Below are 24,595 nucleotides of genomic sequence, written 5' to 3'. Positions count from 1 at the left end.
ATAAGATATGGCTCATGTTTGCAGCCTGCTTTCTGCTCAGGAAAGATTGGGGAACCAAAGATGTCTATTTTTTTTCTTGGGCATTCTCTGTGTTCCTTTCATTTCAAGATGATGCAGTTCCTTTAAACCTTCTGTGGGCTTCCTGTGTACCAACTTGCAATCCACTCCATTAGCCAGAAGACACACCCACAAACCTCTTCGAGAAAATTCTTTTCCTATTTTGGACTTTTGTGAGACAAACTGTGAGATAATTGCCTTAAAATTCTGAGAAATTCTATTGCTCTATTACTTAACAAAGAGGGCTTGCAAGGCCCATCCATAAGATCCTTAGAAGGATATCTGTCTATAAAGGTCTGTAGGATTTGGGGGGAATCTTAACAAAGTGTTTTAGAGTCATACCCTTAGCTGCAACTTAACCTTGAGACTACATTTTCCTGAGAGTGTCCTGGATTTTTTCTTTTCCCTGAAGTCTTTTCATTTTTTTTTTTTTTAATTTTTAACGTTTATTTATTTTTGAGAGACACAGAGAGACAGAGCATGAATGGGGGAGGAGCAGAGAGAGAGGGAGACACAGGATCCGAAGCAGGCTCAAAGCTGTCAGCATAGAGCCCAACATGGGGCTCGAACTCACGGATCATGAGATCATGACCTGAGCCGACGTCAGACGCTGAACCAACTGAGCCACCCAGGCACCCCAAGTCTTTTCATTTCTTTAAAAATCTTTTGCTGGCTGGAAAGACTGCCCTGATCCCTGTATATTTGCTCCCCAAACACACTCAAAAATGGAGTATTTTTTCCTTAATTCATTTCTCTCCTCTCACATTTCACTACAGGCAACTAGAGGAAATCAGGCAGCCCCTTGGACACACGACCCAGAAACCCACCCAGCCAGGTCATCAAGTTCATCAGGTACATTTTCTATTTTCTGCGCCGCCACAGGTAACAAGCAACAGTTGGCTAAACTTTGCGACACTGCATAGCAAGGAGCTCCTTTCCTCCAGCTCCTAGTAGCATTCTCCCCGTGCTATTTCAGCCTCGCGCACAGCCTTCTCAAGGCTCCTGCTAAGTCCTCGAGACCCTCGGGCTTCCACCTACCACCCAGTGTCAAAGCCAATGCCAATGCAACGCCCTGCTTGCAGGTGTAAAGTTGTATTCCTGCTGTCTCTTAAAATACCACCCTAACAAGTAGCTTAAGGCAAAAAAACAAACAAACAAAAAACCAAAAAAAACCCCAGTCATTTTAGTATCTCTCATGGATCCTGTGTGTCTTGAAATCAGAAAATCAGAAAGGTCTCAGCCGAGCAGTTCTAAGGTGTCTCATGCGGTTATAGTCAGATGGCGGCTAGCTTTGGAACATCAGCGGGATGAAACCCAGGGCTAGTAGGATCTCCCTCCCTCCCTCTCTCTCTCTCTCTCTCTTTCCCTCCCTCCCCTTTCTCCCTCACTAGATCCAGAGCCTTTTTATGCGATCTCTCTGCATGGGCTAGGCTTCCTCACAGCAAGGTGGACTCATGGCATGAACAGCTTACCGATGGAAAACTTCAAAAGCAAATGTTCTAGTGAATAAAGTGGAAGCTGTATCGCCTTTTATGACCCAGTATGAGAAGTCATGTAACCTCGCTACTATCATCTTCTACGGGCTGAAACAGTCCCAAAAGCTTACCCAGTTTCGGGGGAAGGAACATGGACCCCGCTTCTTGGGGAAGGAAAGTCAGAGACTTTGGGGGCGTATTTTTCAATGGCCACAACAGATGCATTTATACAATAAGCATTTGCTGCATGCCTACTACGGATCATGTATTCTGCTATCGGGTGAGCACAGGCAGGTGAATCAGATGTGAGGCTTCCTGGAGGAGCTTACCATCTAGTTAGGAAAACCAAGAGATAACAGAACGCTGACCTAGAGCGGATCAGTTTTAGGAGAGCTGGCGAAAATGTTGAGGGAGATCAGAAAGAGAGAAACGCCACAAATATAGTTTGGGGAGGCACCGTGGAGAACACACCACCTGAGCTAAGTCTTGAGGGACCTCAGGAGTTCCCCAGTCATGTGCAGACACAAGTTCGCATGTGGAGACGTGGTGCACCTTTGTGTGGACTTTTCACACCGCTTGGATGAGGGCGACATTCACCAGGACATCCAGGAGAAATTAGATGAGTGCAGTTCGGGACATGTTGACATTTCAGGTGCTGCTAAGATATCTAGAGGTGGAGGATCAAAGGAGAGCCCCGGGTCCCCTAAAATAGAACCTGCCAGTGAGCTCCTTCCTTATCTCACTCTAAGCAGGGTCTTGTCTGCTATGACAGGGGACCCAGTGACTGCAGGTGGCGGCCCTCCTTCTCCCTAGGCCCCTACTCCCAGCTGCTCCTGCAGGTGTAGACCAGCACATGCACAAACACTCTAGAATATACCATTAGCTGTGAATGACTCAAAAGCTCACCTGACACAGTTATCCAACCCGAGGAACCCCAATTCTACCCTAGAGTGGCTGCAACTATGCCTCCTAGGTAAACGAGGATTCCAACCTATACCCCTGGACAGCTAACTCACTGTCTTGTGGTGACTTGGTTGGAGCACGGAACGGACTTTTGAGATGAACAGCCCCAGAGCTTGCAAACTGGTGGCGAGAAGGCTGAAACTGGCTGGCAGAGACTGTTTATTTAGAAATGGAATTAACTGACAACAGTAAAAAATCGGGAGATTTTAAGTGTTTGAATTCCAGCTTCTTTTGAAAAATCAGATTTTTTTTTCTTTTTTTGTCACCAGGCATACATTCCCATGTGGCAACAGTTGCGGGAGTCAAGCTGGGGCTGGGACTTTAATTTGTCAGGGACTGGGAAGAACATGGGGAAACGTTCTCACACTGCCCCCCCCCCGCTCCCCCTCCCCCCACTGCTACACTGCTACAGACAATTTGAAAGACAATGTGTAAATTTCTATTTAAATTTAAAGTGTACATGGAATTGTTCTGGCCATCGTACTTCTGAAGATCAAAGCTACAGAAATACTCACATGTAAGCACAAAGCTAGGCTGCACTATAATAATATTTGTAACTCAAGAAACAAAAATCACCTTCCTGCCTACCATAAGAAATTGGCTAACAAGGCTAAGATACAAATATCAACTCTATTGAATATTATGGAAGCATTGGAGGGAAAAGGAGGCAGTTCTCTATTGAGCTGAAAATGAAAGATGCTTAAAATATGTTAATGTTTAAAAAAAAAAAGCCAACCACAGGATGATATGTATAGTGTGATCTCATTTAGGCTAAAATCAAAATTGTCCTGGCAAACAGGACAGCAATTAGTAAAAAGTAGAGGGCTTTGGGCTGAGACAACTTGGATGCTGCTAAGTTCCCCAAAATATCACTGAACAACTTGTTAATAAGGCAAAGCTAAATTTATGAGGATTCGCTGTCAGAGGGAAAACAGCCATACGATAACTTTAAGAACCTGGGCTCAAATGATCTGAGGCATTTTCCAAAGACAGGGGCTTCCCTGAATTGGACAGTTGATGCTGCCATAGCTTCAGGTTTTGTGGACATGAATAGGCAAGAGCAGTAACGTGCGGCTCGATGGATAGACTGTGGGCTGGGGAGTCATCCAGTGCTCTCTTTCCTAACTTGAAGCCTCCTGAAGCAAATAATGCAGTTAATTCATTAGTTTCTAGTCTCATCTTTTCCAGGCAAAAGTTTCCTGGGACAATCAACCATCAGGCTGACAGAGATGTCCCAAATCTTACTTTTCCTACGACTAAACTGAAATGAAGCAGATTGTCTTGGATTCTCTGTGCCAACCTCACTCTACCGCTTTCTAGCTGTGGGAACTGGGGACATGGATTTAGAGTTTCATTTCCCTCACCTGTAAATTAAGGTCAATGACAATAGCAAGCCTTGAGGACTATGGTTAGGACAAATGTGATTCTAGTGCCTAGAATATAGAAAGCTCTAAGATGTCAGTAATTTTTATTCCATCTGGATACAAAGGCAAAGGAAAAGGGCCAGAGTGGGATTTCTTCACCTTGGCGCTATTTTTTTTAAATGTTTATTTTTGTGAGAGACAGAGCAAGAGCAGGGGAGGGGCAGGGAGAGAGGGGACACAGAATCTGAAGCAGGCTCCTGGCTCTGAGCTGTCAGCACAGAGCCTGACGTGGGGCTTGAACTCAAAGACCACAAGATCGTGCCCTGAGCTGAGGTCAGACGCTTAACCAACTGAGCCCCCCAGGCACCCCTCCACCCCAGCATCATTGACGTTTTGGGTCACCTGACTCTTTGTTGTAGAAGTCCATATTGTAGCCTGCTTTTCATTCCTGGGGTCTGTCCTGTCTCCCCAGATAAACTTCAGGCTACCTGTTGTTACACTCACTTTTGCATCTCCGTGAGCACTGCTGATATGCAGACAGCAAGAGCTAGAGAAGTATTTGCTAGAACAGAACTTTAGTAGTTGCTTCCAGACATGTTAGAACATTGTGCCTTCTGACCCATGTGTAGGTCTTTGAAAAGGAAAATGTTAACCCCATTCATTTTAGACGTGAGTTCATTTCTTTTTTCTATTTTTTTAAATGTTTTATTTATTTTTGAGAGAGAGAGAGAGAGATAAACAGAGTATGAGCAGAAGAGGGGCCGAGAGAGAGAGACACAGAATTGGAAGCAGGCTCCAAGCTCTGAGTCGTCAGCACAGAGCCTCGAACTCACAAACCGTGAGATCGTGACCCAAGCTGAAGTCGGATGCTTAACCGACTGAGCCACCCAGGCACCCCAGACATGAGTTCAATTAGAAATTCAAATCTGGAGATACTTCTTAGCCCAAAACGTTCTGCCTTTAGGCCACAGATGTGTTCCAGAAAATTCAGAGTGATGGCAGATTATCGGAAAGGGCTGTGGGCCCAGGAAACATGAGTTTCCAGCAGAAATCATTTAAAAGAGCCTCCATTTGGCAGCTTTGGCCACCATTCCCCACCCATTTGGGGGTGCCCGTCTTTGCCAGGGCCTGGGAGAAACGACGAGAGGCATGCTTCTTGGAGTCCCAGTGACCTAGCACCTGTTCTCAGGACTTAAAGCAAAGTGAGCCATGTTCAGGCTCCCATTATTGCCTTGTGGGGGCCTTTAGGTAATATGAGACTCTACAGTTTTTGTTGAATTGTGGATGGTGGTAAAACACTGGGTCAGCCCTCCCTTTTAAAAATGGTTTGCAAAACATGGGTGCAAGAAAAAAAGTTTGTAGTTAGAAAGCTGTGCATAGAGTGCAACAATGATTTCAGGAGTGGATTCCTTAATGCCCCTTACCCATGTAGCCCATCCCCCCTCCCACAACCCCTCCAGTAAACCTGTTTGTTTTCCATATTTAAGAATCTCTTATGTGTTTGTCTCCCTCCCCTGCCCCCCCCAATACAGTCTTATTTGAGAAGCCAACCAACGTACTTCCCTGTCCCCTTGGTAAAGAATTCTGGGACTGCACACATTCTCTGGATACCATGCAGAACGAGGATGCTGCGAACAAGAAGAAGAACTTAGCTCCCTGCTTCAAGAAATACCTGCTCCTAGATGTAGACGGATGTTTTCACACCCATCTGCATGGCGGCACTATTCACAGTAGCCGAGAGGTGCAGACCACTCGAGTGTTCCCTGATGGATGACTGGGCAAATGAAAATGTGGTCTCTTCCTACAGTGGAATATTACTCACCCCTGAAAAAGAGGGGCATTCTGACAGTCTATAACTTGGATGGGCCTAGAGGACATGATAAGTGAGATAAGCCAGTCAGCAGAGGACAGCTGTTGTGTGATTCCACCATGGGTACGCCATGCCCAGGATTGTCAAATTCAGAGACAGGTTGTAAAATACTGGTTGGAGGGGTGGAGAACAGGGAGCTGGCATTTGATGAATATGGTTTCGACTTGGGAAGATAAAAAAGTTCTGGAAACGGACGAGGGTGGCGGATGCACAACGGTGTGAGTGTACTTAATGTCGCTGGACTCCATGCCTAATAATAGTTAAAATGGTAAATGTTTGTTATATATATTTGCCACAGCCACACACAAACAACACAATGGAAGAGATACCTCCTTCTAGAAGAGAAGTGTAAGAACTAACTACTTATCAGGGCTAATGGTTTGGTCATGAAGGCTCTCTTCAGGATTCCTGAGTGCCCTCCCCCAACTCAAACCCTAACGTGCTGTGAATTCTGCCCAGCCCCATCCAGTTTCGTGCTTTACAAGAGCCACCCAGCCTGGCCCCTAAAACTATATGCTCCCTCTTTCCCCCATGTTGAAACACCCCCAAAATTCTGTCACACTGCTACTCCCCTTCTGCGGTAGGGCCTACTAAACTTAGTTTTGCTTTCTCAACGGGTTTTTTCCTGATGTTTTGTGGGAAGTTGACAGCAGACAGATCACAGATTTCCCTGCTTAGAAATCATCTGGGTTCACCCATGCCACAAATCTGAGTTTGCAAATGGGCACCTGGCATGGCCTCCAGATTTGTTTTATTGAAAACGTGTATTGAAAGCAATTTGAATTTGCTGTCAAATGTTAACTCTTGGGGGTTTTCCCAAACAATACGAACTTACTACTTCTCTGGAAAATTCAGAACCCAAGCCCACGTGCCCTCCCTGTCTCGGATGCTTGGGCCAATCCATCTAAATCATTCTCCAAATAAAGATTTGATGCTTGATCTGTCTTGACTCTTAGCACGCCCGGCACAGTGTCAGAAAACACTTAATTGTCAGAAAACATCATGTCACTCAGGGGGGACTCACTCTAAACAAATGACCAAAGTCTTACAAGCCACGACGCTGGTTAGGGATGTCATTCCTTTGGGGCAGGTGGCAGCAGGCTCAGGTCTGGCCTCTACCACATATTTCCGATGTGAGATCAGTCAGGCCCCTACTTCTCTGAGCCTCCATTCCTCACTTGTGATGTGGAAACAGCACGTGACTGGGGAAGATTTCACGAGCTCCTACATGTCCCGAAACGCAGTGGACATGTGGCAGATAGAAGTTGCCACGACTGTGGTTATTTTAATGACGTGCATCAAGGCTTTTATTTCTGTGAAATCTTCCTCATCCTCCATCTATTTGTCGGCAGAAGATAGTTTCAGTCTCCCATTCGAACCACAGAGTGTGGCTCCGAGCTTTGAAGACAATGCCTGTTTCCATGGCAGTATGTCTAACAAAAGAAAAAGCAAGGAGCAAATTTCAAAGCCTAAGAGAAATCTTTATTACCCTGAGTGTCTTTAAACTTGTTTGAAAACCCATGAAATGAATTGTTCCGAGATTCTTTGTGGAGAGCTTTTTTTTTTTTTTTTTTTTTTTTTTTTTTTTTTTTTTTTTTTTTTTTTTTTTTTTTTTTTTTTTTTTTTTTTTTTTTTTTTTTTTTTTTGGATACAGGTCTCCACAAAATGCATGTGCTGGAAAACATATGGGTGCACTCAGTGGGGGAGGGCGGTTTCAAGGGAAACAGTATTGAACTGCTGATTCTGTTTTCAAACTATTTTTACTAGGAATGTTTTTAACAGACGGAAAGTTAGGGGAAGCAATAGAATGCATGCCCTGGTTTTTTTTTTTTTTTTTTTTTTTTTTTCTAAATTTTTTTTTAATGTTTTATCTATTTCCAGGAGAGAGAGAGAGACAGCGTGAGCAGGGGAGGGTCAGAGAGAGAGGGAGACACAGACTCTGAAACAGGCTCCAGGCCCCGAGCTGGCAGTCAGCACAGAGCCCGACGCGGGGCCCGAACCCACGAACCGCGAGATCATGACCTAAGTGAAAGTCGGACGCCTAACCGACTAAGCCACCCAGGCGCCCCGCATGCCCTGGTTTTAACCACCTGCTTTGAACACATCTTAACATTTTGCCATTGGCCTCAGATCTTTTTACTGTTCAAGGAAGAAAAGTTTATGGTAGAACTGAACCGTCTTATCTATCCCTCCCTGATTTCAAGTCTTCCCTCCTTCCCCAGAGAGAACCACCATCCAGAAATTGTTGCTTATCATTTCCAGGCATGAGGCTGGATGTTTTACTATACATAGCAGGTAACTCAAAGGAACACACTGTGTGTGTGTGTGTGTGTGTGTGTGTGTGTGTTTAAACTTCAGATAAATGGTATGGGGCTATTTGCTTTGTATGTTGTACGTAGCTCTGGTTAAATCCTTTAAGTGTGTCACGATCATCCGTTACTTTAGATGCTTAGGTTAGTTTTGATTAACGGCAGAACGGTGAAGACTGATCACACATCTTGTCTTTCAGGGGCTCCTCATGCCCTACACTGTAAAGTCCAATGTAAGCCTGGCATTCTAGACCCCTGAAGATTCAGCTTGTTTCTCTCTCCATTTACCCAGCTCCTCACTCTTTCCCAAGCCTGGCATCAACCAAAAATCTTGCCAGCCCAGATGACTCCTAGACATCCCTCAAAACCCAGTTGAAACATCACTATCTCAGGGAACCATTCCCTTTAAATTAGGTGAGGCAGCATTTCCTTGACTTCTCATAGCCCTGATTCCAATTCTTAAGTCACACACTGTCATTTCTCTGCTCCTCACATACACACCTCAGTTTTTTAAGGGTGATTTATTCAACTTTGCATCACTGACATCAAGCATGGCCTTGGATACATGACAGCAGGTACTCAAAAATCATGACTGAATTGCAGAAAATGATTGTGCATATCATTCTTGGAGAGAGGAGTTCTGCCAGTGTCAGAGGGAAACAATGACCGGGCGTCCTCTTTAATAAACTTGTGGCAAGCCTCTCCTCACCTTCCCATTCCTTGATGGCAAAAGTTAATTGTTGGGTCTGGAGTTTTACCGGCCCTACTTTCAAATGACTCCAAGGAGCCCCTACCTTGTGAGCCAGTTACTACACGTAACTGATGGCCTCAGCTTTGGGAGAGCTGTCCCACTCACCTTTGGGGGAGACAGGAGAAGGTTTTTAAAGAGATGGGTCCTTGGATCCACTGGGTTCCACATCGGGAGCGCCTGGGGAACTTTAAGAGGCATGGATGCCTGATCCTCGCCGCCACAGAGGTTCTGATGTCGCTGCTCTGGACACCTCGGCCCGCAGGGTCTTTGCAAAGCTCCCCAGGTGATTCTCACACGCAGCGAGTTTGCAGAGCTCTCCAGCTCACGGGCCACAGAGAGAGTCTGAGCAGGTCCCACATGTGCCACTGTATTTACCCCCACCTCTGATGCAGCAAGTGAGGTGGGGGGAGTTGGAGGACCTCATTTCTCCACAGCCCCTGGTCACCCACGGGAAGTCTATTCTAATGAACTCACTCTGAACTAATACAGCAATTTGTTTTATGTGCTGCGTTTTGAAAGGCTGGGACACTCTGCTTCCGAGAGTGGGACAAGCCACACCCAAAGCAGCCTAGAAACTCTTGAAGAGCATGGGGCTTGGTTTGAATGCATCCCCTTTCTGGCCATGCACCTGTGGTTTGTGGAACACACGCATTCCCCCAGGGACTGGACTCGAGGCTTTCTTCATCATCGTCTTATGGAACCAGCCTCACCACACGCCTGGGAGGTCAACCTGATGGCCCGCATCTTACAAATGAGGACACTAGTCCTTTTATCCCAGTAAAGATCTGGCACATGGCAGGGACAGTGAGCCTCGCTAACTCTAGACTTGACTGCTCCCTACTTCAAGGAAGGAAGTGAAGGTAAAAAGGATTGAGGGGACAGCGTGGTAGGTAGAAAGGCCTAGGTGATGCTCCCGACAGGAGAGACTTCAGGGCTGGGGACCCTTGGAGACACAAGAGTGCAGGTCACTAGTTCAGACAATGGTTCAAATCCCCGCACCTCTTCTTACCACTTTGGTGACTTTGGCCAGGTGATTGTGCTGTTTTGTGCCTTCACTCCCTCATTTGCTAATGGAGGGAATCACGGGTCATAGTGATTAGTAGTAAATGCAGAGAACATGAAGCACAACACCTGGCTGTGATTTCGCTCCAGACTCATCACTTCCTGGATGTGCGATCTCTGGCGAGAAAATGTAACCTCTCTGAACCTCAGCTCCCTCATTTGGGAAATCAGTATAAGAGCATCCACCTCAGAGGCCATGGGAAAACAGGATGCAGTACTTCCTGGAGAGTGTCTAATGCACTGCCTAGCATGCAATGAGCACTCAGTAAATGGTGGTCACTGCTAGGATGATCCGTGCAAGCAGGTAACATAAATCGGCTCTGCTGATTGGTCTCACTTGAAGTAGCTCTTTCAGCTTTCATGAGGGATCGCCATGGGGAAAATCCTGTGTCAAAGGAAGGCCACTACTTTGGGTGAGTCCCTCCCCATGTTGAGCCTTAATCTTCCCATCTGTAAAATGATGCAGTTGGACTGAGGGGTTCAGGGCTGCTCTGGTTCAACCCATAATTCATTAGACATGCCAGGCATGGTCATGGTCTGGGTTGGACAAGCCAGATGCCCAGACCTGGGATGGGTTCTGTGGTCATCATCATAATACCCACTGCGTGAAACACTGTACAGGAGTGATTTCATGCAGTTTATACCTGACACTGCAAGATAGGTGTCATCACGTGTAGAGTTCTATAGAGATGGAATTTTCTTACCAAAGACTCCAACGTTAGGTAGACAACTCTGGAAACTAAACCTGAGTCTGCCTGAGGGGGACGCCTGATCTCACTACTATGCCCTGGCTCTGTTTGGGCTTGTCCCCTCTCTCTGATGATCGAGAAGCACCACAGAGCATCACAGAGCTCAGGGAGATCCATATGGCTTTTCCTACTTCCACAGCTCCCTTTATAATCCCTCCTGCCTAGCTGCCTAGAACTTTCTGGAAGGAAGCAGAGGATCAACACATCTACTCAGCTTTCTTCCCAGCCCTCGGTCCCTCCATCCACCCCAATTCTGCACTCGTCAACTTCCTAATCAAGCCAGTACATTCGCTAACCTGACCGTAGCCTTAGCCTTGCTTCTCACCTAAATCTAAACTCTCTGCATCACTGGAGGGTAAGGCAAAAACAGAAGGAGGGTGGAACAAACTGGGATCGTTTTGAAAAAGTGTAATTTTGATGTTTGAACTTGGAAAGTGACGCCTAGAGCCCTGTCACATCCCCAAACCCATTTTGGCCTCATAACAGCCTCTACTGGTGGCTGTCCTGTAGGTTAACCTTGTCCTCAGCCTGTGAGCAAGAAAAGCAAAGCTGGGGGGAAAGGAGGGGCTGCCAGTGGGCGCCCCCAGGGCATCAGAGGTACCTCTGTGATGGAACCTGCTCAGAAACCAGAGGAAACCTACCTTCCATTGTCTGTGCAAAGGCTTGTCAAAAACAAAACAACAACAACAACAACAAAAAAATGACACTTCAGCAAAGCCCCTTGAAGTGATCAAGAGAACGCGATCCGCATTTGAGGAGTCTTGTTTGATGTTTTTAATTTCCTGTGTTACATTCAGTCTTGTTTGCGTATTTTTCTTCAGCTTATGCATCAGATAAGCAGCTCCTGTCCTGCTGGTACAGAAAAAAAACGAGAGTTGCTAGGGCGCATTCCAAATAGGTGCTCAGCGATCCCTTTCCTGACCTCTGCCCGACTCAGACTTCATCCTTCACACCCAGCGCTGCCCCTGTCTGCCCCACCCCCTCTCAATCCCCTGCTGTCTCACGGGGGGACTCCTTACTGGAGCCCCAGTCCGCTGCCAGTGTGGAGCTTTTGCGAGCCTGACCTTCCTCCCACTGCCAGGTTGAGGAGTGCATAGGACAGAATCTGAGTGATGACTTGGAAAGTGAGTTCAAGTGCATGCCCAGGCCAAGCAGTAAAGGGATCCAAGGGAGGAAAACAGCGTGGGCAAAGGCCCTGTCGTGGAAACACCTGACGGCTACAGTGTGAGGGTCACAGGGGAGGTGAGGCTGCGGGGCAGGTTCAGAGGATGGACATCACCCCAAGATTTCCCACTGCACACAAAGGAAACCCTAATGATAATAATAAGCCTCTCCATGACTCTCCGTGACTCGGTTCCTGCCAAGTCTCTATCCTCTCCCCCTGCTCTTTACCAGCTGCAGGGCTGCTTTGACCTCACCATACTTCTTTCAAAGATCTTCAAGATCTTTTGACTTAGTTAATGCATTCATCAGGAGTCAGGCCCTGGGGGTGATGTGAGGCTCTGACTCATAACCATACCCAGTTATGATTGTCTATTTATTTGTCTGATTTTGGTTTAATGATTCTCTTTCCCCATTTGGATATAAACTCATTGAGAGTGAATTCTAGGTTTGTCTATTCACTGCTTTATCCCCAGTGCTGAGCACAGTATCTGGTACACACAAGGTGTTCACACATATTTAGTGAGTGTATGGAAGGATATGATGGATGGGTGGGTAGAAGGATGGATGGATGGATGAGTGAGTGAGTGGATGAATGGATGGGTGGGTGGGTGGATGGATGAGTGGATGAATGGATGGGTGGGTGGGTGGATGGATGGGTGAGTGGATGGGTGGATAGGTGGGTGGATGGGTGAGTGGATGGGTGGGTGGGTGGATGGATGGGTGGGTGAATGGGTGGGTGGGTGGTTGGATGAATGGATGGGTGAATGGACGGATGGATGGGTGGGTGGGTGGATGCATGGATGCATAGATGGGTGGATGGATGGATGAATGGAGGGTTGGGTGGATGGATGAATTAGTGGATAGATGGATGGAGACCAACAGGAATTTACTCAGGTGAAGGAAATATGAGGTTTGAATTGAACACTGAGCTCTTTGTTACAAAAGAAGAATTTATTTACAAGTGAAGGAAGTTTCCTTCAAAGTTGTCATAAAGTGAGCTTTGCTGTGATCTCTTGGTTCGGACTGGAGATTCTGGCTCTGGAGTCTGTCTGCCTTGGGTCTTTGGCTTTACAACCCCGCCACCTAGTGGTCAGCATTGTGTTCTGCATGGGAAGAGATGTTCACAGAGCGAGGAGCAAGGCCGCCCTGCTTTGAAAGAGCCCCTCCTGCAGCTCAAATCTCCCCCAACTAGTTGGCACCTAGGGTTCTTAATTCTTACAGTTATCACATCTTCCTGGGAGGCGCTTATTAAAATGTACATGTGTTGCTTTAGAAAAACCAGCAGAGTTTAAAAATTGATCATCTTGTAAGTTACCAATGACCAGTGTGGGACAATAATTTGGGTGTCGACTCTAAGGACTTGTGTACAGAGTGCCTATTAGTACCAAGTGGTAATTCTAAGTGTAAATGCTGAGCATGTCACCATAGAGCCCAAACTGTTGATTAAATAGGCATGTTTAGCATTTTTAAAAATATCTATGAAAATAGGTTGGCTTTGTTTTCTTCGCCAGGCTAGTGAGCTGCAAATTGTGACCCAGCGGGGCCCCGACGTGGCCATCTCCTTCCATCTTTATAACATTCCACAACATCCCCTCTGTGCCATCTTTGTGCTGGCAGAAGATGGAGGCAGGGACACGGAATAGAGGAGTGGGGGACCATATGGGACTGCGTCAGAGAGGCCAGAGTTTAGCCTCCAGTACCATTACTTCTTAACCTCTGTGACCTTGGGCAGTTCCCTTCTCGAAGACTTGTTTTGTTCATTGATAAAACGAGAACTAATAACATCACATATAATGGGCACCTAGATGAGGAAATGACTCAAAGCAGGGAAGCCACTGCCATGTCTGGAGTTTGCAAAGTAGAAAGTGCCAGAGCCAGTGTGGGTGGCTCTGTCAGGTGGCGCCCCAGCCCCCAAGGTCAGGGCGGGTCCTTTGTGCCCTATGATGCAGAATAAATGAGCCCATCAGCAGAACAGTGGCTCATGCATCATTTTAGAGACAGCACACACGTTCTTGCCCAACTAAATGTCAGCCTCAGCCCCTCCACAGATTCCCTGTTGTTCCTCAGGGCTCACCTGGAGCTCTTTCCTTTCTCAGCAAGAGGTAGAAGAATTTGCCAAATGCTTTGAGGTCTCCAGATGAAAGAACCCCTTGAAACACCACATATACTTTGTTAAGAATCCAAGCATCATTGCTCTGTTCTTTGCCTTTTTAATTTCCCTGCCAAGCGAAGCTAAAGCGAGCAGCCTTTGTTCTTCGGCTTCTCATTTATAAGACCCAAATATTTCAGATCCTATTTGTCTTACCTCCGTTTCTACGTTTCATCTTCCGCTGTTTCTTGCACTTGCTCGGTTTGCTTCTTTGAGGTCATTTGTATTAGATTTTAAATTATTTTCATCAGTAAGGAAATGCACTGTTTTCTAGCCCAGGCGCCCTTTTTGGTAAACTTATTAAAATGCAGAGTAGGAATAATCCGCAAATTTATATTATCTGCGCTCCACACACAAGTTATAAACGTGTTCCTTCTGGTACGCAGTCTGCATAAAATACCTTCTCCCTCCAGCGGTTTCTCGGCTTCTGGGCTTGCTCACTCACTCATGCATTCAGTTATTCTTTCATTCATTCATCAAATATTTATTAGGGCCTACTATGCACTTGGCTGTGTCCCAAATTCTGGAAACCCAGAGATGAGTAAGGCCCAGAGGTAGCATAAAACAGAATGAGTTTAGAGTCAGGCAAACGCAGATCTTTCATCTGGGCTTTACCATTTTCCATCTGTATGACCTTAGCGAGTTGCTAAAACTGCCAGAGACGGGACTCCTTCACTTACGGGACAGAAGGTGACTGCTCACATGGTTACGTGTAATCTGTGCCTGCTGCTCAATGAGCAGTAGGGATAATGCATAACTTTGTGCCTTAACAATGCGGCTTCTGCCTTGGAAGAGCGCTGATGTAGGAGGGACCTCAAGCATGCATTGTATGTACATGTGTCTTATGGACGGAAGGGGCGGGGCTTAGCAAAGTCTTTTGAGAATGTGGAGTGAGGGGTAACTAACTCCACTCGGTGGGGGGGGGCTGGTGAAGGTTTCAGAGAGGAGGATGCTTTATCTGTCAAATAAGCCTGCCAGGAAGGGAAAGGGAAATGACATTGCCAGTGGACGGGACAGCATGTGCAAAGGCCCAGAGGCACAGAGCAGCATGGCATGTCAGGACCAAGAAGACGCTTGCCATTGCTGCAGAGTAGGCACAGCGTAGAGACGAATGGCATGAGTTGAGACTGGGTCGAGGTTTAGAAAGAGGCAAAAGCATCCAAAATCCATACAAAGGAGGCTGTACCAGAAACCTAGAGGTGGGAATTATTGAGCTCTCTCCTTTCCATCCTTAACCTCCCCAAAACTCTAAAGAAAACTCTAACGGGAATTATTTTCCCATCAAAGGAGAATGCAAGCCTCAGCATAATTCAGTTGCAAGGTCGCTCCAATTCAAATCAAGAAATATCAGTCAAGTTTCCCATTTGTGCCTTGAATAGCCTTCCCCCTTGACTTACAAGCAGCTTTAACCCATAGAGGTGTCTTATTGTATGTTTGAATTGTGTAGTAAGTATTTCATACGTAGCAACAATAGAGAATAGTTCATATCCATCACCCAGCGTTATTAGATCATAACATTATGTTGTATTTGCTTCAATTTTTTTTTAACAAGTAAAGCATAGATTTGAGTACAACCCCAGGGGACCACAGCCTAATCCTGTACATTTTATCCCCTCTCCAGAGTCAGTGACTGCCAAGAATTTATGCATTTACTAATTTGGGCATCAATAAACAACATATAATATTGTTTTGCATATTTGAAATTATACAGTGAAATACATTCAAGAAGCATGATTCTTCAGTTCCTTAACAGCTTTTTCAATCATGATCACGTTAATATTTTTATGTCTCCTGTTGTCTCAATAAAGTTTTCTATATTCTTTTTTTTCCCCCTTCTGCTAATTGAGAGGCTATATGTTGTACTTCCATTCTTTCAGCGGTTGCTCATTTGTGCGGTTGTGCATTGAAAACTGCACTTTTTCAATTACACAATTAACTTTTCTAAAAGCGCCAACGGTGAATTCATATTTCTGTCTTTCTCCTGGCCAAGTCAAAGCCTTGTGAATTATTCAGGGTCCACTCGAGACAGGAAACGCCCAGGAATTTGAAAGGGGAAGTTTATTATTTAGAAGCATTGATTCTAATTGGAGATTGGAGTAACGAGAGATGGGCCAGAAGGAGGTAAAAAGAACCTTAAAGGAGATTTGAATCCCAGATTGAGAGCACAGAAGTAGGGCACACCAGGCTGTAGAGTATCCCAACCCCCTTTCAAGGGCACCAGGATGTCTCCAGACCTCTGGCCTTGAGCAATGAACCTGACCTTGCACCTGCCTTAGGAGACCTCTTCAGTCCCTTCATGTTATAGAACTTGAACTCTCAGCCATTCCTTCTTACACATGGCCTTATAAATTCACCAGGAATTTCTCTTCTGATTCTGGCCCATGGAGACGTTTTTCTTATATTTGAACCAGCTGTGTTATTTGGTTTTATTTTAAGCTTATCCATTCCTGCTGTTTACATAACACAGCGTTTCTTATGTGAGGTTTGTGGCCTTCCTGAAATGCACATAGAGAGCTTCAAAAAGTTTGCATGCAAAGAACTAATTGGCTAGATCACAGATGTGCTGACGGACATTTAATTTGGCACAACTTTTTTGGAGAACAGTGTGGATTTAGAGCCTGAAAAATGTTCTTATCCTTTACACCAGTGTGGCGTCTGCAAGGATAGCCACAGGGAATGTCTTAGTCTGTTTGGGCTGCTAGAATAAATTACCATAGACGGGGGTGCGTACACAGCAAACATTTATGTCTTGCATTTCTGGAGGCTGGGAAGTCGAAGATCAAGGTACCAGCAGATCTGGTGACTGGGGAGGATCTTCTTGGGTCGCTGTCTTTTCATTGTATCCTCACACAGTGGAGAACAGAGAGGAGAAGCAGGCTCTTCTGTGACTTTTTTTTTTTAAATGTTTTATTTACTTCTGAGAGAGACAGTGTAAGTAGGGGAGGGTGAGAGAGAGAGGGAGACACAGAATCTGAAGCAGGCTCCAGGCTCTGAGCTAGCTGTCAGCACAGAGCCCGATGCGGGGCTTGAACCCACAAACCGTAAGATCATGACCTGAGCCAAAGTCGGACGCTTAACCGACGGAGCCACCCAGGCGCCCCGCTTCTGTGACTTTCATCAGGGCACTCTGTCCCGTTCAGGAGGACCCCACCCTCATGACCTCATCTAATGGTGATCACTTCCCCAAATTCCCCTCAGTCTGGATTCCAACATAGGAATGTTGAGGGAGACACAGATATTTAATCCATAACAGAAATAATCTCAGGCAGGGACAAAATCTCAGACACACAGGATGCTCCTCAAAGTACATCAGGAACCTGATGTAAGAGTAGAACCATAAAGTGGTAGGATGCACTGTTGAACAACAATTAAAAACATTTCCTAAAACAACTTTGTAATGAGAGGGGCAAACGTTCACTGATGTAATGTTAAGTGAAAAAGTCAGGAAATACAACAGGCAATCGGAGACGTATTTTTAAAAATGTACATGCACATTGGATACCAAGCCTAAGAGTGCTTTTCTCTTTGTCTTTGGGATTGAAGGCAATTTCTGTTTCCTTCTTTGTTCTATCAGGCACTTTGCATGATTTCTATGTGAGAACTTGCTTAGGTTTTATAGTTAGGAAAACAAAAAGAAGGCATTTGAAAAATAATAGCATTTACCATGCCAGGGTCTGGACGAGGAGGTGAATAATCCGTGGAGAATGTTTACAGTGAGGCAGTTATTTCTTCAGATCTTTCTTTTTTGCTGTAATACGGCTCTATTTTTCTTTTTTAAGGAACCCAAAGAGAAGATTATGGAAGGAAGAGAAATCTGGGGTAACCTGAGATCTTAAGGGTGAAGATATTCATTCGTTCAGCACATTTGTATCGTGGGCTTGTATCTGTCAGAAGCCGTCCTGCGGACTGAGGACATAGGAAACTAAGAGGGTCAAGCACTGTGTCTAAGAACTGATACAGTTCCAAGCACCGAGTGACAGAAACAAACACACAGCCTTCGAATAGAGCTGTGAGCTATAAGGGAAAAACAGATAGGAAATGGAGTAGAGGGGGCAGCAGAATTGGCCATGACCAGATTGTCTCTGGGGAGGTGACAGCTGGGCTAAGATCCAGAGGATGCAAAGGAGCCAGCCACAGGAAACCCAGGACAGGAAATCCCAGACAGAGGAGTGGCAAGTGCTAAGGTCCTGTGGTAGAAAGAGCCCAGGGGTGCTCAGACTGCTCCGCTGTGAACCCCCACCGAGCAGACCCCCGCACCTCCCCATCCTGCCCTGGGCAGACTGGCATTGGCTGCGGGAGCTCCACTCTGGCTCCCCATGAGCTTCCAATGCCCTTGACCCCTTCTCCAGACAAGAAGACAAGAGTGGCGGGAAAGCACCGCTGCTGGGGCCTTCCTGCGCTCGGACCTTGCCTAACCCACAGCCAGCATCCTGCCAGGTGGCAAAGGCTGACCAGACCCTAAATGAATGTGACAACCACCCGGTCTCCAGTGGCCGCACTCAACTGTTGGGCTCCAGGCTGACGGGGACACTATGGGCGCAGAGCTGCGTGGCTCCTGCCCTGGGTGCCCCCGGGGCTCAGCCCGTCCCAGCGCCGGTGGTTTACGCCTTTCCTTGTAGGTGTGTTTGTGGCTCCCCGGTGCTCCCCGGTGCAGGGCCACGCAGTCCCGCAGGATCCTCTACCCCCGGCAGGTGCCAGCCCAGGACAGCTGTCCGCAGGCAACCGTGACCGTTTGCTAACGGCCTCCGCGGTCTGCCATGTTTCTCTGCATGCTTTTCGAAGAGAAAACAACAAAAGAAACTTCCATCTGAAGTAAAAAACAAAACGTGTGTCAAACGAGCTATTTTTAAGGAAGATGGGATAGCTTTCCTTGCAAACGCTCACTGGCCCTTCGTGTGCCTCTGCAAGGAGACCTTGCACCTAGCAGCTGATGCGGTTCCCTTAGCTCTGCACCCCTGCGTGGTCTCACTCCTACCTGGAGGGCTGCGCTCCCCACTCAGCCCTCCAGCTCCACCTGGCGCACCCACGGTGCAGTCACTGTGGGATCAGAACCCCAAATCCCACACTTATGCCTTTAAAAAATTTATTTTAGTGTTTATTTATTTTTGAGAGAAAGAGAGAGACAGAGCATGAGCAGGGGAGGGGCAGAGAAAGAGGGACACACAGAATCCGAAACAGGCTCTGGGCTCTGAGCTGTCAGCACAGAGCCTGACGCAGGGCTCGAACCCATGAACCGTGAGATCATGACCTGAGCCAAAGTCAGATGCTTACCTGACTGAGCCACCCAGGCGACCCTCACATCTATGTCTTTCAAGTTCAAAAACCTGTGATAAGCACAAAGCAGAACAATTGGGGTGATGCACGTTTGGAAACCCAATTTCCCAGCTCCCCACACTGCAGAAGACACTGCACGAGCGGAGGAAGGAGGGGGAGTGTAAGGATGGTAAGGGAGGGGGGTGAGCAGCAGGGACTGGAGCACCCCCTCCACCACCAGGACAAGGTCAGGGGCCTCCTGTAGGCCGGGCTAGGGCCACACAGGGGCCAGTCTCTGTTTGAGGGAATACTGGTCTTTGCCTTCACGGAGGACACTCAGCCTTCTCAGCCACATCTGGGGTGGACCATTGTCTCCAAAGACAAAGATGGATCCTAGAAGGTGGTGGAGGAGCCGGGGGACCACAAACACAGCATCAAGGAGGGAGGGTACAGAATGAGTTCAAGATCTCCCATGAGCGGGAGATTCGCCTTCTCTTATTCCCATTTTGCAGCTCTGAAAACTGGGACTCAGCAAAGTTAAATGTATGGGGACAGACCATGAAGGAAGAAGGTTTGAACACAGGGCTCTTTGACTCCGGGGTTCCTGAGCTTTCCACATCACCCAATTAACTGCATGAAGAGGCACCGCTGATCAAACTCTACTTCCTGCCAGTTACAAGTGGCCCTAATGGCCACTAATGAACCAACCAAGAATCAAGGGTTCCCCGAGGGATGTGCCTGTAGTTCCTAAAGATGACCACTAGAGGGCACCGGCAGCCCACAGAGCCACCCAGTCCCATCCTTGGGGGAGGCGGGATGGGTGGGGGCTCCTGCTGTCCGGGCTTCACTACACACTGAGAGCTCGCCCCTTTCCTTCCTTCATCTCCGTATTCCAGTCCCCGGTCCACAGCCCACCGCACAGTAGGTGGGAGTAAGACTTGCTGGGGAACTTGGTGAACACTCTGAGCCTCCATTGACAAGTCGTAAATTAAAATCAGACTGCTCCAAACTTGGCCTGGGCCCACCCGGTCAGAAGCGCCTGTGGGGGTCTCACGCATGCAGATTCTCAGTCTGGGTCTGGTCCCAAGGCCGGGTGGGGGAGGGGAGGCATAGCTGAAAAGCAGCACCCATTACAGAATGAGGCTCTCTTATTTGGGGTATCAGTTGCTTCACAGAGCATGACCATAGGACCCCAAGAATGAGGTCCTTCGAGAGGCGACCTTTCTTGGCAACATTCCCAGCCGGACTTCCAAGGTCCCCAAGTTGGAGGTTACAAATCAGTTGCTAGAGCGTGCCACTCCTGATTTGGGGGCTCTGCATTTGAGCCCCATGTTGTGTGTGGGGACTACTTTCATTTTTTACAAAAATTTTTTAATGTTTATTTACTTTTGAGAGAGACGGGGGTGAGTGGGGGAGGGACAGAGAGAGAAGAAGACACAGAATCCAAGCAGGCTCCAGGCTCTGAGCGGTTAGCACAGAGCCTGACCCAGGGCTCGAACTCATGAACTATGAGATCATGACCTGAGCTGAAGTCTGATACTTAACCGACTGAGCCACCCAGGTGCCCCATGAATCTGTATTTTAAGTTAACCGGTTTAAGGAAACATTAAGTCAATACTCTTAAAGATGGCATACAGAACATGCGAAAATGTGAAGACGGTAAGAGACGGAGAGCTTTGGGACACACTGACCTGTTGACATTGACTTGTGAGCGTAGGCAGCCGGTGTAACCAACCAGTAGCTGTGGGATCTGCCCTGTCGGGGCCCCCCAAGAAGAGACGCCTCAGTACTCACACTCTTGTGTCGCCTTGGGACTTGCGCTAATCTATAGAATGAGCTAGAAGTGATGCTGGGTCCATTCCAAGCCTGAGCTCTAGAAGTTTGGCGGGTTCCACGTTCAGACTCTCGGGAGCTGCGATCTCCGTAGGAGAAGCCGGATGTGCTGTTGAGAACACCCAGAACCAACCTGAGAACCGACGAAGGACCGCAGGGGAGGCCACGTGCAGGGGAGAGGTCCTACCACAACACGGAAAAAGAGAGAAGGCCTGCATCCCAGGGCCTGAACCCAGCCCCCAGCCAACCCACCCGCTGCATGTGCCGAATGCACGAGTCACCAGCAGCAAGAGCGGCAGAGCGGCAACCCAGCTAAGTGCAGCCCATGTCCAGAATGCGTGCAGTTAGCGATGGCTGCGGTACTAAGTCCCTACGTTCTGAAATGGCTTGTTATGCAATCATAGGTAATAACCAGAAGGGCGTTCGTGCAAGGCAGCTTCCTTTCTCTCTCATCATTTGAAAGCCAAGACTCTTCTGCTCCACGTGGTCATTCGGGGATTCAGTATCCTTTCATATAGTGGCCCCACCACCTTCCGCGGCCTCTGAGCACTTACTCGAATCCTTCACACAGATACTGGGGGAGGGGCGGTGTAAAGGCTCGGGGAGGATATTTGGGGTGCTGAGCCTGAGCAGGGCCCCACTGAACTTGAAGGGGACTAGAATTGGTGACTGAACCGTGTGACCAGGGTAAAGAGAAGCACAGATTTGGACATCCCTTCCGCCTCTCCTCTGACCCTCCCCTGCTCACGGTGTCTCTCTCTGACTCTCAAAAATAAATAAAAAACATTAAAAAAAAAAAAAAAAAGGACCAGGGTCTAATTCAGTCTCTTTGTAACAGTTGCCGTGTGACGCTGATTGGCTGTCTTGCCTCCTTCCTCCTCCCACGTTGTCCTCTCCTTCACCTCCCTTGCCTGCCTTTCGGACTCTGAAGATGTGACATCAGGCAAATGCCAAGTGGTCAGTGAAGGAGGTGGAGCCTTAATGGACCATTAGGGCCAATCAACAAAGACTGACAAAGGGGAAGGAGGCCTGAGGACTTTTCTAGAGGGAAGGTATTCTATCCCCAATAAAGAGAAGTCTGGCTGGAAAGGGGGAGTGAAGAAGCTCAGAGAAGTCCTTCTAATGTACTAGAGGTGTCATGACATGTCATGTGTCCAACTCTCCACAAAGATCCAAGACAAGTTAACTATGCCTGATGAGCAGCACGTGGGCATGGCTGGGTTTTGAGATGAGGAGGAGCCAGTAATTGCATCACAATTAAGCTGAAATGGCCCCTTTTCAGCTAAATTGTAACAGGGTGACTCTTGGTCGTACGTTTTGGGTAACTTGATTTCATGCCCACAGTCTACCATTCTACAGCACAGCCATCCATCCAAACAATTTTATTGGCCCCGGGACCCATGAGGCACATAAGCTTTTTTTTTTTTTTTTTAAATTTTTTTATTTATTTCTAGGAGAGAGAGAGAGACAGCGTGAGCAGGGGAGGGTCAGAGAGAGAGGGAGTCACAGACTGAAACAGGCTCCAGGCTCTGAGCTGGCAGTCAGCACAGAGCCTGACGCGGGGCTCGAACCCACGAACGGCGAGATCATGACCCAAGCGAAAGTCGGACGCTTAACCGACTAAGCCACCCAGGCGCCCCGGCACATAAGCTTTTAATTTGCTCAAACCATCACAGGCTTTTAAAAATAGATAAATCACTGATACTCACTGATGACCTCAACTTTTATCATCACCCAAGTTGTGAATTTGAAATTCCAATAATGCTGCCCAGCTGAGGACATTGGAAGGCTTTCTATTAGAACAAGAAATATATGATGAAAAAGAAACAGTGACCGGTAAGTAAAGGATACTAGGCTCATGGAGATTGATAGTTAAGTGAATGCAAGTTTGAAAGACAAGAAAATACTGTTTTCACTCAGCAGGCTAGTAAATGCTAAAATATTTGATAATTCCTATTTCTGGAAAGAATGTTAGGACACAGAAACCCTTACACTGCTATTGTAACTGAGAATTAGTACAACTGTGTTGAAAATATCTTAGCACAATCTAACCTGATTGTAGCAGTGTAAACTCTTTTTTTTTTAAATGTTTTATTTATTTCTAGGTGAGAGAGAGACAGCATGAGCAGGGGAGGGTCAGAGAGAGAGGGAGTCACAGACTCTGAAACAGGCTCCAGGCTCCGAGCTGGCAGTCAGCACAGAGCCCGACGCGGGGCTCGAACCCACGAACCGCGAGATCGTGACCTGAGCGAAAGTCGGACGCTTAACCGACTGAGCCACCCAGGCGCCCCATTAAGTGTAAACTCTTTGAGCCAACTCTTCTGCTGCTGGAGATATTCCTTCTGCCGTCATTATATAGGTTTGGAGTCCATGGAGTGGTCAGAATAAATGAGCTAGATCTACATAGAGCAACATGCAGTGCTTTGAAACTGTGCCTAAAAATAAGAAAAAGCATGAATTTAAAGCATAATTGATGCATATAAATATAATAATACCTCAGACAACAACATTTGTTTGAAGATATACATTATGTTGTAAATGAACAGTGAAGGATGGATGGGACAGACACACATTATACACAAGAGGGTGGATGCCTGGGGTGAGAATAATGGCAGTGAGGAAGAGGACAATGAAAAACAGTAATAAGATCAAAAAAAGGAAAAGTTAAAGAGAAGTTTATGTGTGGGTAATAATCATGCTCTGTTGTAATTGCGGACCATGGTAGACTCGATCAGGTACAACTGAGGTCTGAAAAAAGAAAAATCAAAACAATAACAACAAAATCTCCCAACGATTCTTGCTTATGATACAAAATACAGGGGCACCTGGCTGGCTCAGTCAGTAGAGCATGTAACTCTTGATCTCAGGGTTGTAAGTTCGAGCCCCATGTTGGATGTAGAGATTGCTTTAAAAAAATCTTTAAAAAAAAAAATGATACAAAATACACAGGCTCAAGAGTGTGATCTGAGGGGCTGCTGGGTGTCATGGTAGGCTCAGATTATGGTCTCACGTTCTGTAAGTTTGAGCCCTGTGTCGGGCTCTGTGCTGACAGTACAGAGCCTGCTTAGAGTTCTCTCTCTCTCTGCCCCTCCCCTACTCATGCGCACTCTCTCTTAAAAATAAATAAATAAACATTAAAAAATAATAATGTTAACTGAAATATTTGTCATAATTGCAACAAGTTTAAAAATGTTCTAGATGTCCAGTAGTTGGGTAAAGATGAAATAAATTAGCTTATATCCATTTAACAGCATATTTCAATGAAGTCTTGAAAAATAATGAGGTGGTTCTATGTGAACTAATATGGAATTTTCTCTAAGACATATAGTTAAATTGTGAAAACCATGTAATTGTGTAAAAGGAGACAATCATAGGTGACCCGAGCATTTATTCCCTTTGTCCAGCTAATAGCTTGGTATGAATGCTGTCCTAGTAAAGTCTGATTTTAAAGTCAGTGGAAAAAATAGGCCGATTCCAGCCAGTAGCCAAAGAGGCTCCCCATTTACCAAAAAAAAAAAAAAAGATGATTTCTTTGACAATGATGGTCTCGTTGTTACCTGATCACCTAGATGTTCCCTGCTCCCCTGTCTCTGTAC

General features: G+C 46.7%; 1 long non-coding RNA gene across 1 annotated transcript; it reads right to left on the bottom strand.

Annotated features, from left to right (window-relative positions):
• Nucleotides 1-11,268: 11,268 nt before the first annotated feature.
• Nucleotides 11,269-20,975, bottom strand: LOC120236747. Its single transcript, XR_005529759.1, has 3 exons — nucleotides 20,858-20,975; nucleotides 12,724-12,867; nucleotides 11,269-11,449 (listed from the first exon to the last, which is right to left on the bottom strand). It is a non-coding gene; the product is annotated as an uncharacterized LOC120236747 (long non-coding RNA).
• Nucleotides 20,976-24,595: the final 3,620 nt, after the last annotated feature.

Source organism: Hyaena hyaena, unplaced genomic scaffold (assembly GCF_003009895.1).
Source record: "Hyaena hyaena isolate Hyena2069 unplaced genomic scaffold, ASM300989v1 scaffold_160, whole genome shotgun sequence".
NCBI lineage: Eukaryota > Metazoa > Chordata > Mammalia > Carnivora > Hyaenidae > Hyaena > Hyaena hyaena.
Note: the sequence above shows the minus strand (reverse complement) of the source record. Positions and strands in the feature narration are given on the sequence as shown.